The following is a 6363-nucleotide window of genomic DNA, read 5'->3' on the forward strand; positions in this document are numbered from 1 at the left end:
GGTGTTCATATTCAACACGACTGCCGGCACAATTGGAGATATTTAGGCCGTGCATAAACGTTCATGGCCATGCAAATGTAGGTTTACAGTCGGTGGGCTCAGAGTGGTCAATTGCTGCCCATTGTGACAGTGAACACGGGTGGTCAGGGAAATTATTGTCAATCGGACAGTTGGCAATCTGGCACGAAACTTCCCGCGGGCCACAAATCAGGTTATTATTCCAAAATTGGACTGTAATTTCTATTCGACAGAATGACAGGGTTTGTGGCTAAGAGTAACCGCAGGTTGTTGTTTCATTAGACAAACACTATTCTTTTCCTCAGGTTAATAAATATATAAAAAGTTAATTGTTTTCAAAACGGGCTTCGCTGAGGAAAACTAAATATTTGGTTATAATATTTAGTTTTCCTCAGCGAAGCCCGAACACTATTCGTTAGAATTGTGTTTTTCTATTGAAAAACAACCGGAGCGGTCGCTCTCCGGGCTATGTTTTGTAACCGCAGGTTGTTGTTTCATTAGACAAACACTATTCGTTAGAATTGTGATTTAAATAATATTTCTATTGAAAAAAAAAACAACCGGAGCGGTCGTTCTCCGGGCTATGTTTTGCATGGCTGGCCGCGAATCGAGACATCTTGATTGGGGCCTAGACAGTATTGAAAAACAACCGGAGCGGTCGTTCTCCGGGCTATGTTTTGCATGGCTGGCCGCGAATCGAGACATCTTGATTGGGGCCTAGACGAATCGTTCAATCTTCGTAAAAAGTTCAGTGTATGGGCTCTCGGAGGCGATCTACCTGATGGCACTGGTCGCTACTCGCTAAGAATTCTTTTGCGCGTGGCTCGTGCGATTCCATTTTCCCCATGTTAAGTCAACGGGTTTTTGGACACTTTTTGCGCGATCGCCAATGGCGGGAAAACGAGCCGAGAAGGAGGTGGTTTTCTTCCCAGCATTTTATGGCAAACACGTTCCGGTAGGTACACGCCAGTGTGCGCCGCATACCCATGAGAATCTCGTAACGTGTCTTTGCACGAGGTCAAAGTTGGAATTTTGCTGTGTCCTATGGGGGCGCGGTGGGCAGCGGGGGCAGCGGGGCGCGGGTTAAGTCAATGGACGGCGATGTCGAGACTTTGCAGAGACATTTTCATTCGTTCATTGTACAAAATTTTATAGATAGGTTTCGCCCAAACTCTTATATCTGGTAAAGGAAAGAGCATAGAACATGCCGTTATGCTTCGTTGCTGGCAGAACTCATTTTTTCTTATAAAGTTAATTTGAAATTTAAAATTTTTAACATGGAAAGTCAATGGGAGCGTCTTTGTTGCTTAATAACTTTTTACGTTGCAGATGTATCAAAGTGAAAAGTTAATAAAATATACAACTTTCGACGCTCTTTCCAACAATGTATAGAACGTCACTGCACGATGTGCAGTTTTTAAGAAAAGCTGTAAAAAAGCAGGGCTCGACTGTGACTTGAACCCAACCACATTAGAGTATACGAACAGGTGACGGCGATACCTCCCGTGTGCGGATGCGACACCGATTATTGCTAAATATTAGCAGTAGGCCGCCTGTGGGGTGCCTTTACAAACCTTATATCTCTGCAACCACTGGACCGATTCACTCGCGGTCTTTTGTGTGGGATAGCTTCTTCCTTTCTTACACGTAGTGTGCTGTTCTCGATGCGTATGGGTGACCCCTAATGCACGTGCCACGTGCAAAACGAAGAGGTGTCAGTTCGGTAACAAGCCTAATAACTCTGTAGTTAGTTTGCCGATTGCGCTGATACTTGGCATGGTTGTAGGCACCTGCCGCGCAATGCATTTCCATGTGTCACGGTTGGGGTGCCGCTGCACGTGCACACGGGCAGGGTGACGCTTCCAGATCTCGAGAACGGCTGGGCCGATTGTGATCAAAGTTGGCACACCGTTAGGGATCGGCGAGTAGGGTGCCGTGCACAAATCAGATGGGACGCATTTTGCACGTGCGCACGTGCAGGACTGTGAGGGGAGGAAATGTGAGCCTCCCCGTTTGCTCCCCTCGAGGTGCCTATGCGGCTGTGGCTGGGGGCGCCACTGCTCCGCCGCAGGCGGGTCAGGTCAGACGGAAAATATAGTCGGTAACTGGCTACGGTCGTGTTCGGACGGGGCGCGTGTCCCGTATCGCCGGTGCGCGCACGGAGTGCACGGCGCGTTCCAACGTTACATGGTGGCAGCGGTGGGATTGTGGCGATGGAGCCTGTGGTGTCCGTCTCCGTCAGTGACTTTCCGACTTACGACGGATCGGGCCGGCCGGAGGACTTTCTCCAACAGTGCTCTAGACTGGCAGAGTTGGGGGGCCTGCCGGACTCCAAGCTCGGCACTATCATCGCGGCCAGGTGTCATGGACGGGCCCTGTCGGTCGTCAACAGCATTGAAGACACTGGAGGTCAGCTGTCGCTAGCAACAGTGACGGAGCAGCTCAAGGCACACTTCGGTGGTGCGAGCGGCTCTGTAGAGCATGCGTCACAGGGCCTGGCGACACTGACTAAAGGAAGCCTTTCAGCCCAAAGCTACGGTCTTCAGGTTCGTCAGCTGGTCCGTCAGGCGTGTCCCGAGATGTTCGGAGAGGACGGCCAAGTGAAGAAAATATGTGTGCCGTCTTATAACGCGGCCCTATATCGACACTTTCTGGTCGGGCTGTCCCATGAAGAGAGATGTCTGTTGTCTCGCCAGAAAGCGTCTACATTCGAGCAGTGTCTCTCAGAGCTCACACGAGAGGAGGGCCTGGAAGCGGCAGAGGTGGCCAGCGCGGTGTCCGGCCGCCGCGTCCGCTGGGATGACCTTGACCGGGACGGCCGCTACTCCGCACCCCGCCGCCAATCCCCGGCCGCGGCCGGCCGCGGTGGCTGGTCGGGTTCGGCATCGCCGGGTTCACCCGTGCGAGATCGGCACGGGTGGGAGGAGCCGGAAGACGAGGACGGCAGAGGACGGCACGGGTGGGAGGAGCCGGAAGACGAGAACGACAGAGGACGACGATCTGGAGCCCCTGAGCGGAGGAGCCGGTGGAACTCCCCGGTGGCCAGCAGATCACCCAGCGATGCCCGGGCCTGTCAGAGCCGGTCCGGTTGCGGGACCGCCGGGCCAGTGGGCGCGAGACGCCGTTCCCCTTCACCGCGTGGCGGCCGGGGCTGGACCGACACTGGACGCGTCTGGACCCGGTCATCAGGGGAGGAACGCGGCAGCTCTCCGCGCCGCGGACGGGGCGGAACCCAGCGGCCGCGCGCCGGCCGCCGCGCGTCGCCCGAGTCGGCGGCCGGAGGAGGGGCGGCGCGTGATCCGTCGCCGGACTGGGGTGACGGTGTCGAGGGACGACGGTCAGGTATTGTCCGCTGCTGGTCGTGTGGGGGAGTGGGTCATTTCAAGCGTCAGTGCCCAAACGAGTTCGCGGGCAGGCGCAACCGGTTCTAGGATTGGTCTCTTTACCAGTAACCAGGGCTTCGATCAACGGCTTCATTGTTAGTGATTGTTTGCTAGATTCCGGCAGTCAAAAAACTCTTTTGGATAATCGAGTTTTGCAAGTGATTGCTCCTCAAGCACAACTGAAGCCAGCCGCGGCTCTGATTTCAGCGTCAGGCCATCAGATGCGAGCCCTTGGTTCATGCAGCCTGCCCGTAAAGATAGCCGCTGCCGAGGGTAGCGATGAAGTGTATTTTGATTTCACTGTTGTTGAGGGCCTCTCACATGACTGTATATTTGGTTTTGATTTTCTGAAGGCCCATCGTGTTGTGTTAGATTGCTCAGATGTGTCTGGTCAGGTGAAGCTGCGCTTGAAGAAGCCAGTGCGCATACCACCGAGGTCAATATCATGTCTTTGTGTTAGAATAAGTACAGATTTATCGACAGACTCAGAATACGTGCTGACAGGTCAGAAAACGGGTCAAATTGAGGTCACTGATGCCCTGCTTAGGCCATACTCAGCCCGTGAGATACCACTTCGTGTGAGAAATCGTTCAGACCGATTTGTGACACTTCGCCGGCGTGATGTTATCGGGTATTTGCAGCCTACCGACGGCGCAGATATCACACCGCCGCGCGACACAGACACGTTCGACACCGCGGAGACCAATGCCGTGTCCGCCAGCGATAGTCAGTTCTTGGGTCTCGAGCCGGAGGAGGTACTAACCCGGTTCCAAGTTGGTGACGGGGTTAGAGGGGCAGATCGCGAGAAGGTAGCCTCTTTGTTACAGTCATTTCCCGGCGTTTTCTCCCAGAGTTACACAGACATCGGCTGTTACGGTGGGGGTGACGTTGATTTGGAGTTTGAGCCGGGTACAAAGCCTAGGTTTTCAAAGCCTTATCCAGTACCGTGGGCCAAAGAAAAAATCTTGGAAGAACAGTTGGATGCATTACAGGCCAGTGGCGTGATTGCCGTCGGAGAGCCCTGTGACTGGAATTCACCAGTGATTCTCGTTCCCAAAGGGAAATCTTCCGAGTTCCGCATTGTCCAGGATATGCGCGAAATTAACAAAAGTCTTTTGCCTAAGAAATTCGTGCTTCCAAGCATTGACGATTTTCTGCAGTCCCTTCATAGATGGCAAGTTGCCAGCTCGCTGGATGTAAAACATGCATTTTGGAATTTAAAGTTGTCGAAAGAGTCTCAAAAAGTCTGCGCTTTTTACGCCCTAGGAAAGACCTACTATCCGCAGAGAATGCCTATGGGCTGTGCCCAGTCCTCATACTTCTTGCATGTTGCAATGCATCGTGTTCTCGGGGACATCCCCGGTGTATCTATTTACGCCGACGATGTGTTGCTGACGAGTGCAGATGTCGATAGCCACCTGAAGCTTCTCCATACAGTACTAGATAGGTTGAGCCAGGCGGGCCTGAAATTAGCGCCCAGCAAATGTCGCATAGGCATGCAAAAGCTTTCTTACTTGGGACATTTGATTACACCCGAAGGCGTGTCAATTGACCCAGACAGAGTGAAATGCATTCAGGAGCTCAAGCCTCCCACCACTGTGAAGGAGGCGAAACGTATATACGGCTTTTTTGCATGGTTCAGGAAATTCATCCCATCTTTTTCGGACACTTCGGCGCCTCTGATTCGTCTAGCGAACTCATCATCGTTTTACTGGGATCGCGAACTAGAGGCGGCATTTGATTCATTGCGTACATGTTTGTTATCGGGCCGAGTACTGGCCTACCCAACGCGTGACGATCCGTTTGTCCTTTATACAGACAGTAGCACGGTCGGGTCGGGTCAAGTCTTGTGTCAAGTCCAAGGTGGAGTGGAAAGAGTTATCGCATTCAACGGCAGTAAATATAACAAAATGCAGTCAAAGTGGACGATTTACGAACTTGAACTTTTCAGCTTTATCACAGGCCTAAAGAAATTTTATAAATACCTTGCGGGCGCCGATTTTACATGGGTCTGTGATTGCAAGAGTGCGCTTAAAATACTACAAAACAAAGATGATGTGAACCCGCGTATAGTCAGGTGGAGAGCTTATGTCAGCCAATTCCATTTTCGGGCCGAACATCGACCAGCAGCGTGCATGCAGCACGTGGACATGCTGTCGAGGATTCCTGAGAACCAGCCTGGGTCTGGTTCGGGCTCCGGCGGGGGTGGCGACAGTTCGCTTGATGGTACCACAGTCGTGGCGGCTCCGGTCGGTGGCGCTGGCTCAGTTGCCGGGACCGTGCTCGGGTGTGACGGCGCTCGGCGCCCGCCGCCACCGGCGCGCGGAGGTGGCGGCGATCGCGCCGGACTGACGGGGCGCCGGATCCCGTCCGGGCCGCGGCCGCCGGATTCGAGCGGCTCGCACGATGGGCTGGGGTCGCACGGGTTCCGGCCCGTACCGCCGGCGTCGGGTCTGCCATCGGGGCCGTGCGGCCCGTCTTCGGAGCGGGTGACGGGAGGATGTCAGCAGGGTGTCGCTTCCAGTATGACGGGTGAACGAGTGAATGCGGTTAGCATAGACGGGACACGGTTATCACTGGATCCAGACTCAATCCGGTGGTACCAGAAACATGACAGGGATTGTCGTGCTCTGGTGCATCGTCTGAAGCACCAGAAATGGCCGAAATTCTGTTCACCTACTCTAAAAAAGCAGGATGTTACAAATTTTATTTTCCGTGATGGCATTCTTTTTTATAAAGACATTACGCGCGCAACGCTCAAAGTCGTGTGGCCCAGAGCAAAAAGGTATGAAATTCTCCGCCATAATCACGACCCGTCGCACCACGGACACTGTGGTGACCAGAAACTCTTTGAGAAAGTGTCCAGGGACGTGTGGTACCTTGGTCTGAGACGTGATTGCGAGAATTACGTCGCCAGCTGCGAGCGGTGCAGTCAGCGGAAAGACGACCGGGGACCGCCCGC

This window comes from Amphibalanus amphitrite, unplaced genomic scaffold, assembly GCF_019059575.1.
Source record: "Amphibalanus amphitrite isolate SeventyFive unplaced genomic scaffold, NRLGWU_Aamphi_draft 000963F_arrow, whole genome shotgun sequence".
NCBI lineage: Eukaryota > Metazoa > Arthropoda > Thecostraca > Balanomorpha > Balanidae > Amphibalanus > Amphibalanus amphitrite.